At 32.9% G+C, this 19720-nt stretch overlaps 2 long non-coding RNA genes across 2 annotated transcripts in view; one reads left to right on the top strand and one right to left on the bottom strand.

The window, feature by feature from the left end:
• Positions 1 to 19720, top strand: part of LOC120354462 — a 96637-nt gene that overhangs the window by 45275 nt on the left and 31642 nt on the right. The window lies entirely within an intron of this gene.
• On the bottom strand, positions 122 to 12502 carry LOC120354463. The gene is made up of 3 exons (XR_005573045.1): positions 12295 to 12502; positions 9373 to 9374; positions 122 to 132 (listed from the first exon to the last, which is right to left on the bottom strand). It is a non-coding gene; the product is annotated as an uncharacterized LOC120354463 (long non-coding RNA).

The following is a 19720-nucleotide window of genomic DNA, read 5'->3' as shown; positions in this document are numbered from 1 at the left end:
ATTTTTAATATATTATTTGGGTACATAAGAGAAGTCCAGAACCAATTTCTTCATGCAAAATTTCCTTGTGCTAGATACAGAGTGGCCCAAAAACCTCGTATTTTCGGCTCATTTTCCAGTTTTCAGCTATTTCTGCCAAATCTCGTAATCGGACATGAAAATTTGTTCCCGCCTTTTTTTAGATTATAAAATTATGAATAAAATGAGATCATTCGGAACTCTCTATCTCCAATGAGTACTGAGTTATGATTTTTCAAAAATGAGTGAAATTTGAAGAAAAAATCAATTTTGATGAATTTTAGTTTTTGATCAACAATATCTTCCGATTGTTACCATTTAGATGTATAATTCAAAATCCCTCTGGGCGTATTTTTATGCTCTACAATCTGAAACTTGGTAGAGCGCTCTATCTCATATAGATTTCCAGATACACCTGACAACAATGCTCCTTGTATTGTGAAAAACACCTAATTTTCAGCTTCAACCATTATCACCAACTACATTGTCCTCACATTGATATTTCGCACAATGATATAAGTTCATGAGAGTATGTTCTATGAGAATCACCCGTTAGATACACTTCATTCCAGTGTTTCCTAGAGGAGAGACGCGCATAAGGACACCTCAAGGATAAAAATTTCAAATACTTATAACTTCTGACACAATGCTCAGATTTTACCGTACTGCACTTCATTCTTCTCGGCTTGTCAAGGCGGTCCTAAATCATGCATCATAAGTCAAATTTGGTCGAAAGATAGAAAATTTATTACTGAGTGTACATAATCCCATATTTCCAATATACAAAAAATGGCCAATTTCTATATTCTCATAAAACATAATACCATGAACTTATATAATTGTGCGAAATATCAATGTGAGGACAATGTAACTGGTGATGGACTGATTTTTCACATTGTTGTCAGGTGTACCTGGAAATCTATATGAGATAGAGCACAAAAATACGCACAGAGGGATTTTGAATTTATACATCTAAATGGTAACAATCGGAAGATATTGTTGATCAAAAACTAAAATTCATCAAAATTGATTTTTTCTTCAAATTTCACTCATTTTTGAAAAATCATAACTCAGTACTCATTGGAGATAGAGAGTTCCGAATGATCTCATTTTATTCATAATGTTATAATCTAAAAAAGGCGGGAACAAATTTTTATGTCCGATTACGAGATTTGGCAGAAATAGCTGAAAACTGGAAAATGAGCCGAAAATACAAGGTTTTTGGGCCACTCTGTATCTAGCACAAGGAAATTTTGCATGAAGAAATTGGTTCTGGACTTCTCTTATGTAACCAAATAATATATTAAAAAATCATAACTACAATATAAATTGCAAGCACACCCCCTTTTTAATGTCACTTTCTTTCGAATAGATCTGCTCATTTATAGATTATGTTCACCCTCCTGTTTTTGGGAAATTGAATCTTGTTAAGTCTCTTATTATTCATAAATCAAAGTAACTAATAATACTAGTGTAGTGTAGTAGTATATTGTAAATAATCATGCTTCATGTATCCTGCAGTACATAATGATAACTCAATTGAAGTAACTGCAGTTGAGATAATAACTCAGAAGTTATTGAGGGAATAATAAGAAACCTATTGAAGTGGGAGAACGTGGCAGCAAGCAACCAGATTCAACCATAGAATCAATGAATGATTTGTGCTACAATGCTACGAAGCACGTGAAATGATTTGTGTTACAGCTAATGAATTCGCTGTTGATGGTGGTTTACCAATTTACAAGTGCATTGCAACTGTAATAGCATTAATGCGATTGGAGAGAAATTCGGGCGCAGTGATCTGTTTATTTTATTCGCAATGAACGAATGATGGCCGCGATTGTCTTTCCTTTTTCCTGAGACCAGCCGACATAAACCGGTCTCCATCCTTTTCGTCGTCCATCAATGTACAAACTTGTTTCAATAGGCGGGACGTATAGGAGTTCCCGGGCGCTTTTTCATTTTCCTTTTCTTTTTCTTCTTCATCTTCGTCTGTCTCATTATTACTTGTCTTATTATTCTTTCTGTAGTTTGTTCTTCTTTCCCTGCTTCCAATTCATTTCTTTCTTTCATTCATTCATTCACGTTTCTGTCTGTTTGGGAATCGCAACCTCCAGTCTGCTATTGCTGCCTGGCTGTGGGTTCGAATCCCACTCGGACATCATCTTATTTCATTAACTTACGCTAACCGGCACAAGCAAAAACGTATTTGAGGATCATCCGCAAAAAAAATCACAACGAAAATAATATTTCGCAGCTGTTGATGTATGTCCACGTGCAATATTTACAAGTCATCATACATCTCTCTCGTTTAATGTTTTTCATTTGGTTAGTGAAACTCAACAGGATTCGGAATTCAAGTCTGATGTTTCAGACCAGTTGTATGACGCTATGTAAAAGGAGCTGCCTTGTCATTTTGCACTATACTTAATATTGTAGTTAGTATTAGGTCAGTGCTGCATTCTTGCTGTGAATACTTGAACAATTCAACTACAGCATATTGATGCTCCACTTATTATAGTTGCTATTGTCTTGACATTCACCTTCCGCTCAAATGATCAACATTCAATGTATTTTCTCCAATCTATGTATAATGTGATAGGGTTTGGGTATTCTATTCTGTAAAAACGTTTTTTGGAAAAAACAAGTTATTTTTTCATCTTTAAAGCCTATTTAAGAAATTATTATTTAAGCCTATTTAAGAAACTATTATTTAAAACATTTGAAATAGGTAAAATAACTCAATTTCATGTATTTGTTTTTATTATCATGTTCGATGAAGTGGTTCTCTTTACACATTAATATTTTCAGTAGTCGCACTGCTATCCAATCATTCAGATTAGATGAATGACAAACGACTTGTCGTTGCTCTTCTTTTGGCCAGGTCATCCACTCTCTACTAGGATTCATTGATCTATTTCTCTATAAAATCCTCGTCTTTGATTTCTTGTGGAATTCCATAGAAAATTCTCTCCAACTACAAAATCTTCGGTGTTTTTAGATACATTACGATCATAGTAAAGTTTTTGAATCGATTGATTCTTTGCCATCTTGTCGATTATCTCATTAGGTACAATTTTTTGATTCAATGCGTAATGTGGTATAGGAATCTTAGTTCTTATATGTCTGCTATTAAGAAGCTGTGAAGGTGTATATCCCAATCCAGCTACGGGAACATTACGATAATTTAGTAAATACAATTCCAAATCTTGCTTGTTTGCAGCTGCCTTTTTAAACATTGTTTTGAACTGCCTTTTCTGCTAATCCATTTGATTTTGAATGGTATGGACTTGATGTGGTAATTTTGAATCCCCAATTTTATGCAAATTGATGCATTTCTCTGCTACTAAATGGCATGTTATCTGCTATTAGTGTTTGAGGTATTCCAAATCTGCTGAATGTTTCCTTAATTTTTTTTAATTACGGTGAAGCTGCTTTTGCTATTGATTGGGTATGCTTCAATTTATCTCGAATAATAATCAATCACAATTAAGTAGTTCAATCTATCGACTTCTGCAATGTCCGCTGCAATTTTACAAAACGGTTTATCTGGAATGTCGTGATTGATCAGTGGTTCTTTAGTTTTTGATTTTTTAAACCTTTGACAAATGTTACATGATAATATCAAATTGCAAATATCTGAATAATATACCTGGCAAGTAGTAGAACTGATCAACAAGAGAATTAATCTTCGAACTGCCAATGTGAGTTTCATGTAAGGGACTCATTATAAAATACCGGAGTTTTAGAGGTACAATTAACCTTGTTTCCCAATTAACCTGTAGATCCCAGCGTGTGAATAAAGTCTTTCATTGATTGGTCCTCTTTGGTCGTAGTTTTGATCCCTGTTCGGGACAAATAATCTGCAATGAACATATATTTACCGGGTAAATATTTCACTTTCAAAGTATAATTAATAAGCTTTAGTTTGAGCCTTTTCAGTCCGTTGTTCAAAATTATATCCATCGGCTTGGACATTACTGACACCTAAGGTAGGTGATTAGTAAAAATAGTGACAGAGTCATGGCCTTAGACGTAGTTGTGTAGTTTGTTTATGGCAAAGCAAATGGCTAGCATTTCTTTTTCTACTTGAGCATAGGATTTTTCAGTTGTCATTGATCTTGATCAAAAGTACAATGGTTTTCCTTCTTGAAGCATACAGAAGCCAAGTGATTCCTTCGATGCATCACATTGTATTTCAATTGGGCTCTTTGGGTCGAATGCTCTTAATACTTGAGGACTGCATATAGCCTGTTTTAATCTCTGGAAAGCTTGACTGTGAGTTTCGTTCCATTCCCATAAAGTATCTTTCCTCAGAAGTTTTCTCATGGGTGATATTAACTCTGACATATTTGGAATGAAATGTCTTAAGTAGTTTACCATTCCCAACATACATTGTAGATCTTTTTCATTCTTTGGATTTTCAAGTTTCTGTATCATTTCAATCTTCTCGGGGTCGAGTAGCATGCCTTTTTCGCAAAATATTACACCTACATATTTTATTTGAGACACACAATACTGAAATTTTTTGAAGTTGAATTTTACATTAAATTTCTTTGCTCTTTCTAAAACTTTAGTCAGTATCATATCATTTTTACTTTCCTTGCCCTATTACCATAGGTAAGGAAAGTATTGCTTTCCGAAAAAAATTAAGGTACCCCAATTTCCAAATATCTATACGTTTCAAGGTCCCCTGAGTCTAAAAAAGTGGTTTTTGGGTATTGGTCTGTATGTGTGTGTGTGTGTGTGTGTATGTGCGTCTGTGTACACGATATCTCATCTCCCAATTAATGACTTGAAATTTGGAACGTAAGCTCCTTACAATATAAGGATCCGACACGAACAATTTCGATCAAATGCGATTCAAGATGGCGGCTAAAATGGCGAAAATGTTGTCAAAAACAGGGTTTTTCGCGATTTTCTTGAAAACGGCTCCAACGATTTTGATTAAAGTTATACCTAAAATATTCATCGATAAGCTCTATCTCAACAGAAAATTTCGAGTGGGAAAGATTGAGCATGAGAATCTTTACAATTAATGTTCAGTTACATTTTCACCTAAAATTAAAAATAAGCTCGAAATTCGAGAAAATGTGATTATCCAATAATTGCAAACTGTTGGCAACTGTTGATTCTATTAAATGATTCACTATGAAGAGATAGCAGACCTCGTGTGTCTCCAGCGTTATTGCCCTGTCACCAGCTGGCTCAAATCTTTGATTAGTAGACTTGAGTTGAGATGCGCAGGAACACTAGCGTCAGGTGATCAATTTTCATTTAACGGCAAGGAAAGTTGTGTGAGTGCGCCACACCAGATTTTCTTCTTTTGAATTACTAGCAATGCAGAGGTCATCAAAGTACAGTGAGATGCCTTCAATATCTCCTAAGTATTTGTGCACTAACCTCTGAAACAGTTCAGGCAAGCACGACAGACCAAATGGTACTCGTAAAAATCTGTATGTTTCAAATCCTGTGCTAAATGAACATATCTTACTGGACTCCTCATCAAGTGCAATATGATAGAATGCATCTTTAATATCTAATACAGTAAACACCATCTTGTGTGACAATTTTGGTGCTAGTTCTTCTTCCATTGTTGGAATGAGATAACGTTCCCTGATTATATATTTATTAAGTTCAACTGGGTCAATACAAATTCTCAGTGATCCATCCGGTTTTTCAACAACTACAACGTTATTTATCCAGTCAACAGGCTCTTAAACTGGGGTTATAATACCTTTTGACTTTAGTGATTCCAAAGTTTCTCTTTAATTTTGAGTGGGATACGCCGAACAGGACTTATTGTTGGGATTTTTTTTTTCAATTTAATCTTGCAAATATCAGGAAAACGCCCAAGGCCGTCGAAGACATGTTTGTTTTTTTATAGATAGACTGTTTTTCCTTATCCACTTGATAATTTGTATCATTGTTTTAATCTATAGAGTCAACTCTTTCAATCAAGTTGAGATCAATACATGATTCTAGGCCTAGGATTGGAACAGCTGAAGGACACTTTACAATTATAAACTTTGCTATGGATATTTTAGACTCAGATTCAATTTGTATAGTTTCACATCTTACAGGTCTTATCTTAAAACCCCCAAAAGCCTCCAACAGTACATTACATTTCTCCAATGACTTGTATGGAATACCATATTTTCCAAGTAAGTGCAATGGTAGAATATTAACATCAGTTGTTCTACTATCAAGCTTGAATTTTATTTTATGCCCATTTAGAAGCAATTCTTGTAACCATACCCGTTTTTTGCTAAGCAAGTTTACAGTATAAATGCTATCAATTTCATGAGGTGATTCCATCACTTCCGCTTCCCCAAATCTTTGATATTTCTTGCAGCTAATCTCATGAGTTTGCTGGGATTGTTTCAATCTACATACTATGGAAAAATGATTGGGTTTTGAGCAATAGTTGCAAATCTTTCCTAAAGCTGGACAAATCCCAGTCCGTTAGAGTGTTTTCTACCACATCTGAAGCAACATTTGTTATTGATTACTGACGACTTGTTAAGTTTTTTATTAAGAATAGGATTACCTGACTTAGCTAAAGGGGTGGAAGGCGTCTGTTTGACTGAGTCAACACCTCTCATGATTTCAGTGCCTCTGTTCAATATTTCCATATTTTTATCCGCAAGCTCAACTGATTTGCAAAAGTTGACCACCTTGTCAAGATTAGCATCTTCACGACGAAGCTTCTGCTGTAATTCTCTCGAGTTCACTCCGAGTGCTATTAGTGCTTTCATAATTTTATCTTCCTGGTCATTGAGGTTACAAGGTTTTATTAATCTTCTTAAATCTGCATAGAAATTATCAAATGGTTCATTAGGACTTTGTTTTCTGGTTAGTAATTTGTAGATGTCTATTGTCATGTTTTGTTTAGGCTTACAATATTTCTCCAAAACTTCAAAGATTGAGGTAACCGTTTCAATGTCGTTCTCCCCTGATAATGTGTTGTACAATTTAAGTCCATCAGGTCCCAGTAAGTTTTTCAATCTCGCTACTTGTATTGCTCGAGATTTCTTTACAGTCTCAGTAGTAGTCAAATAAATTGTTACTTCTTCTTTGAAGTTGGCCAAATTATTTGCGATATCCCCATGTATAACTAGCATACCTGGTTTGTTGAATTCCATTTTCAATTAGAAGTTGGCCAAATTATTTGCGATATCCCCATGTATAACTAGCATACCTGGTTTGTTGAATTCCATTTTCCATTAGCTTTCACTTCTCACTTGAACACTTAATAATTTAATTATTCTTGTTTCATTTTATTTTCGACTAAAGATTAGCATCTTCACGAAGAAGTTTTTGCTGTAATTCTCTCGAGTTCACTCCGAGTGCTATTAGTGCTTTCATAATTTTATCTTCCTGGTCATTGAGGTTACAAGGTTTTATTAATTTTCTTAAATCTGCATAGAAACTATCAAATGGTTCATTAGGACTTTGTTTTCTGGTTAGCAATTTGTAGATGTCCATTGTCATGTTTTGTTTAGGCTTACAATATTTCTCCAAAACTTCATGTTAGATATTGAATAAATAATACTCTTCATATCAACCAACCATCTTTATTTTAATACCAAAGCAGTTTATTTTCAGTCGACAGCAGTCGAACGAAACGGTCGCTTCTTCTTATCGTTCCGATTACAGTTGCAATGAGATAGGTAGTTTAAAATTGTATAAGAGCTTTATAACTGTGCTGCATAACCTAGAAGTGATCTGAAACTTATATTGAGTGAATTTGGGAATTATTGTTGAATTCAAAAGTTATTGGCGGAATTATAAAAGTCTGTTTGAATGGTTCTTTTTTTAACGTAAATCGCGAGTATATCTATGTGCGGAATTTGTCAACTGAGCGTGGTTAGAGCAGAAAAGGACAAGATTGGATGTAAAAAGTGTGCTAATTTTTTTCATGGAAAGTGTGTGAACCTAACAGCAACGGAGATTGATTTGCTTAGTGATAAATCATGGATGTGTAGCACATGCACTGCAGAGTTCCATTTATCGCGTGGTAGTGCATGCTCGACTCCGGTTCGAACAAATAATGATAGTATGAAGAGTTCACTGACTATTGATGATGTTACTACTCACTCGGCCGACTGTTCCCCAATTGGATCATATGTTGGCTGAGTTTAAAAAGGATATTATTGAGAGTCAAAAACAAAATTATGAAGACCTGTTAAAATCAGTGGATGAGTGTAAAAATAAACTGACTAACTACAACGAGATTCTAGGTAGACAGGATGAACTCATTAAAAAGCAAAATGAAATTATCCAGCAACTACAAAAAGAAAACGAACTTTTGAAAAATAAATTTGCAGAGCTTGATGCTCGTGTCGAGGACCAGGAACAATATTCAAGGCGTAACACTATTGAAGTTTTCGGCATTCCGGAGTCTCAGGGGGAAAATTCGGAGAATTTGGTTTTGGATGTTTGTAAGGAGCTGGGAGTCAAAATCACTGCTGAAGCAATCAGCGTTGCGCATCGCTTGAAAAAATTTGGCAACTAGAGGTCGGCGGGCATTATCGTGAAGTTTGTACGAAGGTAGGATGCGGACGAACTTCTTAGAAGGCGCAAGGAAAGCGTAATCTGACGGCACAAGATGTGGGGTTTCCTGGCGATAGGAGTCCCATCTTCATAGACCAATCACTGGCACCAGGTAGGCGTAGATTGTTCACAGCAGCGAGAAGAATCAGAACACAGGAAAATCTTCGATATGTGTGGATTGATCGGTCGGGAGTAATTAAAATGAGATCAACCGAAAACAGTAGAGTGATCTCCATAAGAACGCAACAAGATTTGACTGCATTTGTGTCTGATTTACAAAACAAACAAGATTTTAAGAAGGTCAATTGATTCAATCTTTTCCAATTTGAAGCTGATGATTGAGTGATTTATTTTTTATTATTCTAATATCATACTAAATGAACATGAATGCTGATTTTCATTTATTATTGTGGAGGGTGCTGATTGTTGGAATATTGATTGGAATTGAACATAAGTTTTAATCAGAATATTTGATTTACATTGTGTTGAGCTATTTTTTTATGCGGTACGACCACTCACATTGTCACATTTTTGTCTGGTAGAGATTATCTCGTTGTAGAGCCGAATTGTATGATTTCCTCTCAACTGTTGATAACTATATACTGGTGAAAGTAGAGTAGAACGCTTTATCTGTAAGGATGTTTTTACGATAGTACCGTTGAATATAATTCTATAATGATAACGGAACACAATAATATCAAGAGCCTACTGTTTCAAGATTACGCTCACCTCTGATAATATCTAGCTATTTGTACAGCACATCTTTGATTGAAGTGCAGGATATTTATTCCACTTAACTGCTACTAGCATATATATCAGAAATACTAGTAGACATTTTAATATTGTCTTGTTTTTTAATTTTTTTCCAATTCTTTATGTATTAGGCCTGTACTTTCAGACAAATCATCTTTCAGACTATCAGCTGGGAAGTAATGATGGTAGCATAAACCTTGCTCATATTATTCTTTCCCGTTTTCTTGTAGATAACACACATCGCAGATTATTATGTTTTTTTTCTTTAGTTTGCAGAAGAAGTTTTGGATAGCAGCCTGTTTTTTTCTTTTTCTTTCCAATTATTATATAGTTTGCTCTATCCAATGAATGAATAAATAAATTATATATGTTGGGGGTGAGAATGTGGACATTCAATCCAATCAATGAAGAAAAAACCATTTGTGATCACACTTATAGAGGGGTTATGTAGGCAATAATTATATCAGTATTTGCTTACCGAGTAGCATAGAGCAGCACGGATTAATAGTTCTGTTACATAATTTTTGTAAGTTTCATCCTTTAAATTTTTTCTTTCAATATACTGCATTTGTGTTTTAATTTTCAAGACTGGAACGAATCAAAAACGTTTTTAAAACAGATAGATAATACTCTCAATGAATTTATCTGTATTAGCACTAATGTAAGATCACTAAGGAAACACTGGGATACATTGAAATCGGAAATAAATGAAGTGCTCTGTAACATTCATGTAATGGTATTAAGTGAAATCAATTTAAGAAAGGAAGAAGTTGATTTATATGGGATTCCTGTATATTCTAATGTTTTTAGGTGTAGGCAGGATGGTCGAGGGGGCGGAGGATTAGGTGTATTTTATAGAGAAAATTTTAAAATAGAACATATAACAATATATAACAATATATTTTAAAATAGAACATTTCGCATCCGCAGAATTATTATGTTTGAACATTTATAGTGGGGAAAAATCAATATTAATAGCTGCATTTTATCGACCCCCTGATCAGAATATAAATTGTTTTAACGAAGAATTGGAAATATTTCTTGGCATGAATAAAATCAAAAATGAAAAGAATATTATAATGATGGATGACATTAATATATGTTATTTGAATAATAGAAATGGATCGGATGATTACCTGGGTGTGTTATATTCTAATGGTCTATATAATAGTATTCAGAGGCCCACTAGAGAAGAGTTTTATAATAATGTGTTGGTTTCATCTTGTTTGGACCATGTAAATGTTAAAGTAAACAATGAAAATTCCTATATAGCTTTTCTGGTTGAGAATAAAATATCGGATCATTATTGGACAGGGGTGAAAATAAGTTCAATTGAATATCCACTTATAGATAACATAGAGAACGAATATAAAAATATTATTAGCACTAAAAAAGTAAATGAATTAATCCAAAAAGAGAACTGGTGGCCAATACTAGATTTGAGAGACCCATCAGATATATATAATGTGGTACTTGAAAAATTTAACAACATCTATGATAAAAGTACTATTAAGGTTAAAATAAATAAAAAACAAGAACAGAATCCTTGGTTCAATAACAGTATCAAGCAATTGGTTGAAAATAAAAATCTCACATGGTAAAGGTTGAAGAGAGATAGAAATAATGTGGAATTAAGGAATCAATTTAAAACACTCAGAAACAAACTGACAAATAAGATTCGTATAGAAAAAAGAAATTATTACCATAAATTGTTTTCTAAAAATTTTAATAACACAAAAAAAACTTGGGAAATTATCAATCAATTTATCAATAAAAAACGAAAACCAACAATAATAGATTCAATAAAGAGTGATTTTAAAGTGGTAGATGATAAAAGCATACAAGACTTGACAGAAAAATTTAAAAATAATTTCAAATCAGCAATTGAGGACATCAATGATGGGATGATAGGACAAAAATTGATTTAGCACATAGTTTTAATTATGGAAATTATACAGTAGGATAAAGATTAAGTATGAATTTCAAAAAGATGAACTTAGAATCACTCTTTTGGGTCATTAATAAACTAAACAGAAAATCAGGACCAGGTCCAGACAAGATCAAACCACAAGATTTAATCAATAATGTATTTTACTTGAGATTGATATTGATACACTTAGTCAACAGAATTGTTGAGACTGGAGTTATACCACCACTTAAGAAGGTAACGCATCTTAGACCAATCTTCAAAAAAGGTTCAAAAAAAGATATGGGATGTTACAGGCCAGTGGGTTCGGTTTCAGTTCTCATGAAGATTCTTGAGCATTTCATAGGTGCACAATTGCAACATCTGAACATACATAGAATAATAAATGAGAGTCAATTTGGTTTTATCCCCGGAAAATCGACAATTGATTTATTAGAGAATATGACAGGTGACATCAATAGATCTTTAAATGAAAATAAATTTGTTATAGCTGTAGCAACCGACCTGACAAGAGCTTTCGACATTGTTAATTATGAAAGCATGATTCAGAAATTAATAAGAATAGGTGTTGGAGGCAAACTACTAAGGTTATTCAGTAACTATTTCGTGGATAGAACTCTGCAAATTGGAATAGGTACCTACATTAGAAGCAGTTATGAACAATCATGCGGATTGATTCAGGGTAGCATACTATCACCGATTTTATTCAATATTTATGTAAATGATTTCGCAAGCCTTAAATTTAAAAGTAAAGTTATGCAATATGCTGATGATAATATTTTATATATAATACATAAAGAATTAGGAGCAGGGTTATGTTTAATGCAGAAAGATCTGGATTTGGCAATTAAATATTTCTTTAATAATAGTTTAAAATTAAAATTCACAAAAGACTAAAGTAATAGTATTCAGAAATCAGAGGCTTAATGTCAATGAGAATGAATTTGTTAAGTTAATTGGTCATAAAGCAGAATGTCTAGATAATCCACACATGAACGGATGTGATTGTCAAAAGTTTGATTTTTGTGACAGCTTAAAACATTTAGGAATAATGTTTGATGATGATATGAGATTCAGATCCCATAATAAATCACTTTTGAAAATAATGAGAGCTGCTCTTTATAAATGTTCAAGAATTAGCTATCACTTTCCCATTACTACTAAAAGAATGATCTACTACTCAATGGTGCAGAGCACTCTCTTCTACGGAATCACCATCCATTATTTAGCACCCAAATATATAAAACAGCCACTGCATAGGGCCGTAGAAAGATTATTAAAAACACTTTTTAATGGTGTTGAACGTCACTTGTTCGGCATTATGTCGGTGGAAGCTTTAGCCAGGTTTCACAGATTTGTCACGAAACTACTATAAGAACGAATATAGAGAAATGAACGAAATAGAATATACATTGAGACATAGGAATTATAGAACCCAGAGATATAATAATGCCTATGGTAAAAGAGCTCCAGAATTCAGAATACCATTTCTGTTAAATTCATTGCCATTAGAGCTGACAATGTTACAGAGTAAGAATGACATTCAATAAAAACTCAAAGTACACTTCATACGCATAAATCATTTTGATTAGTTTAAGGAAATGAGTTGTGTTTTGTTTTTTGTGTTTATTCGAGTTTTTGAATTTTTTATTGACTATCTATTATATTTTTTGAGTTTGAAATAATTTTAGTTTTTCAATGAAGATATATTATGATTTAATAAATATTTATGTTCAGAGTGAATAACATTAGGTAATATCCAAGAGTGATTATCTTGTTAATTGTCGCTTACCAAGTAAAGTCTTTTTTTATAAGTCTTATTTCGTTTAGTTAAGTCGGTTTAAGTTAAGTTAGTTTATGGTGCAATGGACAAAAGAGAACAATCAGTTACAAAAATGAAGAAATATAATCAGGTTAATTAAGAAATATAATTATTGTTATTGATTGTTTTTATTGTATGTAAAGGATTATTTTTATATATCCCTCAAATAGCTTACAGCTAGAGGGATATTATCGCACTATTGTAATACTCAAATAAATAAATAAAATAAAAAATAAAAAATACATTCAAGACTAAACTGTTATTAACGTCCTGGTAACTAGTGTATTGAAATCATATGATGATAATAATTATCATCTGTAACATCTCCCTCTTTAGGACTTTATATTAGTCATATATCCTATATTCCCTTTTTTATTTTTCGTATATGGATTGTGTTTCTTTGCTGAACACCTCCATTATTGTTTCTAACCAGGAATGAACGTGGTTGTGGTAATTTCTCAATTATTCTTCCTTTTCCCATTCTTTGTTATGAATATTCTGCATATATATCTCCTCTCCAACTACAAAATCTTCGGTGTTTTTAGATACATTACGATCATAGTAAAGTTTTTGAATCGATTGATTCTTTGCCATCTTGTCGATTACATCAGGTACAATTTTTGGATTCAATGCGTAATGTGGTTTAGGAATCTTGGTTCTTATATGTCTGCTATTAAAAACGCAGAAAAACGCTCAAAATACGCGGAAGTTGGGCATTATTCCAACACCCTCACATTTTTACTCTTCAGCTGAGCTTGTGTACCAAATTTGAACAATTTCTCTCAATTAGCTCTTGCAAAATGTGATAAAACGTAGAATAAACGCTAGGGAACGCTGGGAAAGGAAATTAAAACTGTCTATCTTTGGTATATCTTCAGCGTAATTCTGTGTCATCTTGAAAATAAATTTTCAGACCCTTGCTGAACTTCTGTACTGAATTGAACATGATCTGTTAATTATTTTTTGAGAAGGCCTAGAAAACGCAGGAATCAGACTCAATAACCGCCGATCTTGGACGGAACTTGAGCGTCTTAACTTTAGGCAGAACTTAACTTTCAATGCAACATTTTTATACCTCAGCTGAGCCTGTGTACCAAGTTTGAACATTTTTTGCCAATTATTTTTTAAAAAGCTGAGAAAATCGCTGCAAAAACGCAGATTTTGGGCGTATCTTAAATTTTTTCAAATCCGTTTAAGTTCGCCTCTAGATGCCAACGTAACAAACCTACCAAATTTGAACGGATTTGGTCCCGTAGTTTTTAGCTCTGTTGATTATGAATGAATGAGTGAGTGAGTGAATTAATCCGTGGCATTTCTCTTTTTTATATGAATAGATAATAATTTTCTTTTTCTGCTCTTCTTCTCCTATCCTTTCATCATATCTTCTTTTTATTATCATATTCATCTACTTCTTCTTCTTCTTCTTCTTCTTCTTCTTCCTCTTCTTCTTCTACTTCTTTTTCTTCTTTTTATTCTCCTTCTCCTCCTCCAATGACTGAAACTGTCCGGCTCTAGAACGATCACATGACAACCATCCCTCACCCATTCCACCAATATAAACCTTTAAACCATGTTATAGAATGAATTATATATATATATATATATATATATATATATATATATATATATATATTATATAAACTCATGTTATTTCAATTATCCACTGCATACTGCTGTATATTACTGAAATTTGATAACCCTGATCTACTTTCAGCCTACTTCATTTTATTAATCAATTATTTGATCTTATCTACCTATATAATTATTTTAATTTATCAATTTTCTGTTTTTTTTTCTCTTCAATATTCATATTGATTGAAACTTTTACAATATTTCCATTAATAAATAAATCCTTAGTTTAAATAACGAAATTAACGTTTTGGTAGAGAGTTAGTGGGGAGGATATTTTTTATATTCTTCCCAAAGAATGGACATTGATATGTCCAAAGCTCCGCCAATTTATGTAGATGCATAACAATATGATTATTATCTATAGTTATTATATTACAAATTGCTTTTTCATATAATATACAGTTCAATAGTTATTTTCTTAGTCTATATTATGTAAATTCATCTATAACTTTGCTGTATTGTAAGCTATTGTATACAAGTGTATAAGCCAGTATATATTGTAATCTACATAAATAAAGTACTCAATCAATCAATCAATCAATCTATCAATCCTCCTCCTCCTCCTTATTCTTCTTCTACTCATTCTTCTCATCATTGTCTTCTTATCATTCTCCTTTCCTTCTTCCTATCATATTATTAAACGTTTCATAAGAGATGAAAGCAAAACAGCAGAAAGTGGCTGAATAATAAATCACAATAGGCATTGTTTCATAATAATATTATTGTAAGATGTCTGGTGACGAGATGTGTGTGGGTGTGAGAGGGGAAGGCGTGAAGGCCTACAACATCGGTAGTTGGTTACAACATCATCATTGTCTTAACATACAGAGTACCAATCGGCAACGGTCACAGTTATCACAGAGTTATTGAAAAGTATTCTATGTTTCCGGAAAAGATCAGCTTATTGTGACCTAGTATTGATCAGTTCATTGTGTGCCAGCAAGATTCTATTCGCAAGATTCAACTCGCATCATAAAATGATTGTTCTGAAGATGGTGGATAAATCTAAACTAAAGTGAACGAAATTAGAATGAACTTGATGTTTCAGTACCGACTAGATTTTTTTTTTACAATTCTGAATCACAATCACAAATCTCAGTATAATCACAATAAGAGAATTTTAATTCATAATTTAATAACTTTAGGGTTTCATTGAAATTGATTTAGTTTAAGAAGAACACACCCTTTAGCCACAGGGGCTATACTATATGATCTGAATATACTACTATTAGTCTGTGTGTACAAACTTATTCATCAAACGAAAATATGTAGTACTTCAAATTGAATATTTTATTACGTAATTAATATATTTTTCTCATAATCTGAAAACAATTTGTCAACTTTATGGAGCTATAGTAGTGTAGAACCGACATGGATTCTTAGTAACATACCTTGGAAACTTATGATTATTGATATTTCAAAGATAAATTGGTAGGTCTGGGGGTTGGAGTTTTGCTTTTAATTGGCAATAAGTTGCTGGAAGGTGCATAAGTTAGGGTGCAGCTTAGATTAGCTTAGAGTTCAGGTCGATTTATGTTTATTAATCTTTTTAAGATAAAGGAGTGGGGTAGGGGGTTAGGTTCATGCTTTGGAATTTCAATTTACTGGGAGGTGTAAGTTTAAGTTAGGGTCCAGTTTAGGTTAACGTTAAATTCATTAATTTTGTCTCAAATCAATGTTTCAAAGGTGGAAGGGTTGGTTAGGGGGCTAGGTTTTTGCTTTCAAATGGCAATATGCTGGTTTTGCTTGAAATGTTGTGATCATTTTAGATATTGAACACAAAGAATTTGCTGAAATCAGAAATTTCAAATCATGAACAAAACGCCTACTTGGAGCATTGAATGTTGCACATTATAGGTGCCCAACTCCATCTTGATAGACACATCTACGTTGAACTTGTTTTATTTGAAAAATAATGGTAACTGACAGCTAACTTTTGTGATTATGTGTAATTATTAGAATAACAAATCGATTTAAACCGATAATTTGTTGACAGCTATGGGGGCTCACAGTCTTAATATAAACCCAACAATGGTGTGAACCATTTATTACAAACTGGTTGATAAGAATATTCCTTTATATACACTAGCAAGTAAGTTGATAAATCAACATGAGTCTCCCACTTGATATCACTTTGTAATGTGATGTTCAAAAACTGTGTTTGTTTATTGTGTTGTTGAATTACAGTAAAAACTACTAATCTGCTTGTGTTGTTACATAATTACAACATCTCATTTCATACCCCAAGGTGTGTTGCAAGTTTTGTATCTGACAAGGTGAACAATCTTAGAGCCCTGACTGTAGTCTACCATATTGTATCAGTAGATGGTTTCAAAGAGAGGATAGATTTTAGGTACCATACATATAGAATTGCAAAATTCAGATTAGCTTAAAACTAATACTCTATACTCTATAAGTATTAATAATTTATATTGGGATTAAGCTATCTATAATAATTTATTACTATAGTAATTCACACTGTTTTTTGAATATATTTATTTATAATTTTATTGCCAAGACCTAAGATATGTTCTATAGAGGTTTTTTCTTATAGTTTATACTGTAATGCGATTCCACACAGACCAACAGCTGGTCTGCAATAATATAACAATTTGTCAATTTGGGAAATTTTATAAATAGGAATAGGAATTTGAATAAATAATATATAAAATACAGAAAATAACAATCTTTCATTCAATAATGATGTATTAATTACAATTTTGTATGAGATGACATATTTATAGACTTGTAATATCCAATAATACTTCTTCAATATTCCTTGTTTGGTTGAATAAAATAATAATATATTGATTATGATATTAAATGAAATTTAATGATATATCATTAATCCAATAATAATATATAATTTTACTATTCTAATAATATTATTAACAAATGGAAGGTCGTTCCTTTTTCGAGTAGTTACACATAAACGAATATAGTGTAACTGTTCGCTGCCAGTATCCGTTCCAGCCACAGTGCTCGATAACCGTCATCACTAAAAACGTTACATTCCGAGAACTGATTGGACGGGAAAAAAATCGTTACCTACACATTCGCATTACTGTGCTATGTAAGACCGAGATGAGTTTGTGTCTGAGATTGTTGTCGGTAAGATGGTAGGCAAATATCGTATTCCCGAAAATCATACGGTGATGTATAGCCAAACACTAAAGTATAAACACGACCTAAAAGATGAAGAAACCCAAATGCTTGTATTATTCAAATGTTTTAATAGTTAAGAAGGTTATGTCCGATGAGCGATTTTGGGGGTTAGCAGTCCACTGAACGATCCATTGTTCAGAATAAATAATAAGGATAGGCAGACGCTAAGAATGGGAGAACTTGGGTGTCATTAATCATCAGGGACAGTGACGGAGAAAGGATACAAGCGATAAATGGGTAGTGTCATGTGTATACTCGCAATACGATATTATATTGATGATGATGATGATGATGATTGAATCAGTAGGCTACCTACCACCTCCAATAAAAAGGAATCAGTTGTTAAGCAAAGATCGAACAGCTTTCAACTTCGAACAGTTCTAATTCATCTTCATTATAGCTTATATATAATAAATTTATAAATAAAAATTTACAATTCCAACAATTTCTATCAATCATCTTTATTCTTCAAGTCAATGAGTAACACTAGTGCAAATAGATAAGTATAAAGTATCTCACAGATATCCAGAAGATTTAAGATCAACTTCACATCTGAAGCAATCTACATTACAAGCTCATGCCAATCTACAATATTTACAGTTGGTATATAAAAGTGAAATGGCTCCCATATTTTAATCACATAACAGATTCCATCAACAGAGCTCAAAATCTACATTTGAACTCTAGGCGCTTAAATCCCCAAAATTAATAATTAGATAAAACTTCCTGAAATTTTTTCATTTTGATAAATTGATAATATCTAAGTCGAATGTTTTTACTATCACCAGTAATAATACCCAAATCGAATTTTTCAACAGTTTGTAAATATTGTTCATTGGATACAATATTCTTCAACAAATGATTCATTTTTAAGGGAGGTGGTAGGTACTGATTTAATGATCATCATCAATATATTCATCATCGTATTGCGAGTATACACATACGCTTGTGGCCTTCCTCCGGCACTGTCCCTGATGATTAATGACACCCAAGTCCCCCATTCATAGCGCCTGCCTATCCTTATTGTTATTCTGAACAATGGATCGCTCAGTGGACTACTTTTTCCCTGATCGCTCATCGGAAGACACCGTTAGGCCTCTTTCACACGATAGGAGACGTGCAACTTGAACACTGAACAGTGTTCACGTTTTTTTGTCGAAGTACATTGAGTCAAATCGTGTCTTTCACATGGTGACTCTTATCCAGGAACCTCGTTTTGTCACGTCTTTTCCCCTCGAGGCAAGCAGAGGCAAGATCTAACAACAACGCCAACGTTTGCTCAAAAGTATGACTCATCACTTTTTCTCAAAGTCTAACTTCCTTAAAAATATAGATGGAAGATTTCTGATTTCGGATTTGGACTTAGCGACCCCAAATTCTTTAAAGCTTAAGTCCCGTTTTCGAAAATATCCGAAAACAAGGAAGTTCTGGCTGTTTTTAATAAAGCTTTCTATTATCATATAATTATACGGTAAAAACGAACAGGTACTGTACTATACAGTACGTAAGTACTGTAGCTATTATAATACAACTTACACTGTATTCGTGTAGGAAATTTAGTAAGTTATTTATCTTGATTTCTGAAAATACCCCAAAATAAGGGAGTAAGATAACTTTGAAAAACCAAAGTTTTCCTGCCGATTGAAGAAACATTAAAAATTAGTCTAAGACATATTATGTCTTAGACTAAAAACGTGTAACAAATATCAGATCACTATTCAAGCTATCAAGCTTTTCATAAATTTATTTGTCTCCTCATGGCAGAAGGTTTGCGCCCAACGTTTTCACTTAAACATTTATGTGATTAAATTGTGATAGAGCACATTATCGTATTGATCTTCTAAATC

Source organism: Nilaparvata lugens, chromosome X, assembly GCF_014356525.2.
Source record: "Nilaparvata lugens isolate BPH chromosome X, ASM1435652v1, whole genome shotgun sequence".
Taxonomy (NCBI): domain Eukaryota; kingdom Metazoa; phylum Arthropoda; class Insecta; order Hemiptera; family Delphacidae; genus Nilaparvata; species Nilaparvata lugens.
The sequence above is the reverse complement of the archived record's forward strand: the minus strand, read 5'-3'. Positions and strand labels throughout refer to the sequence as shown.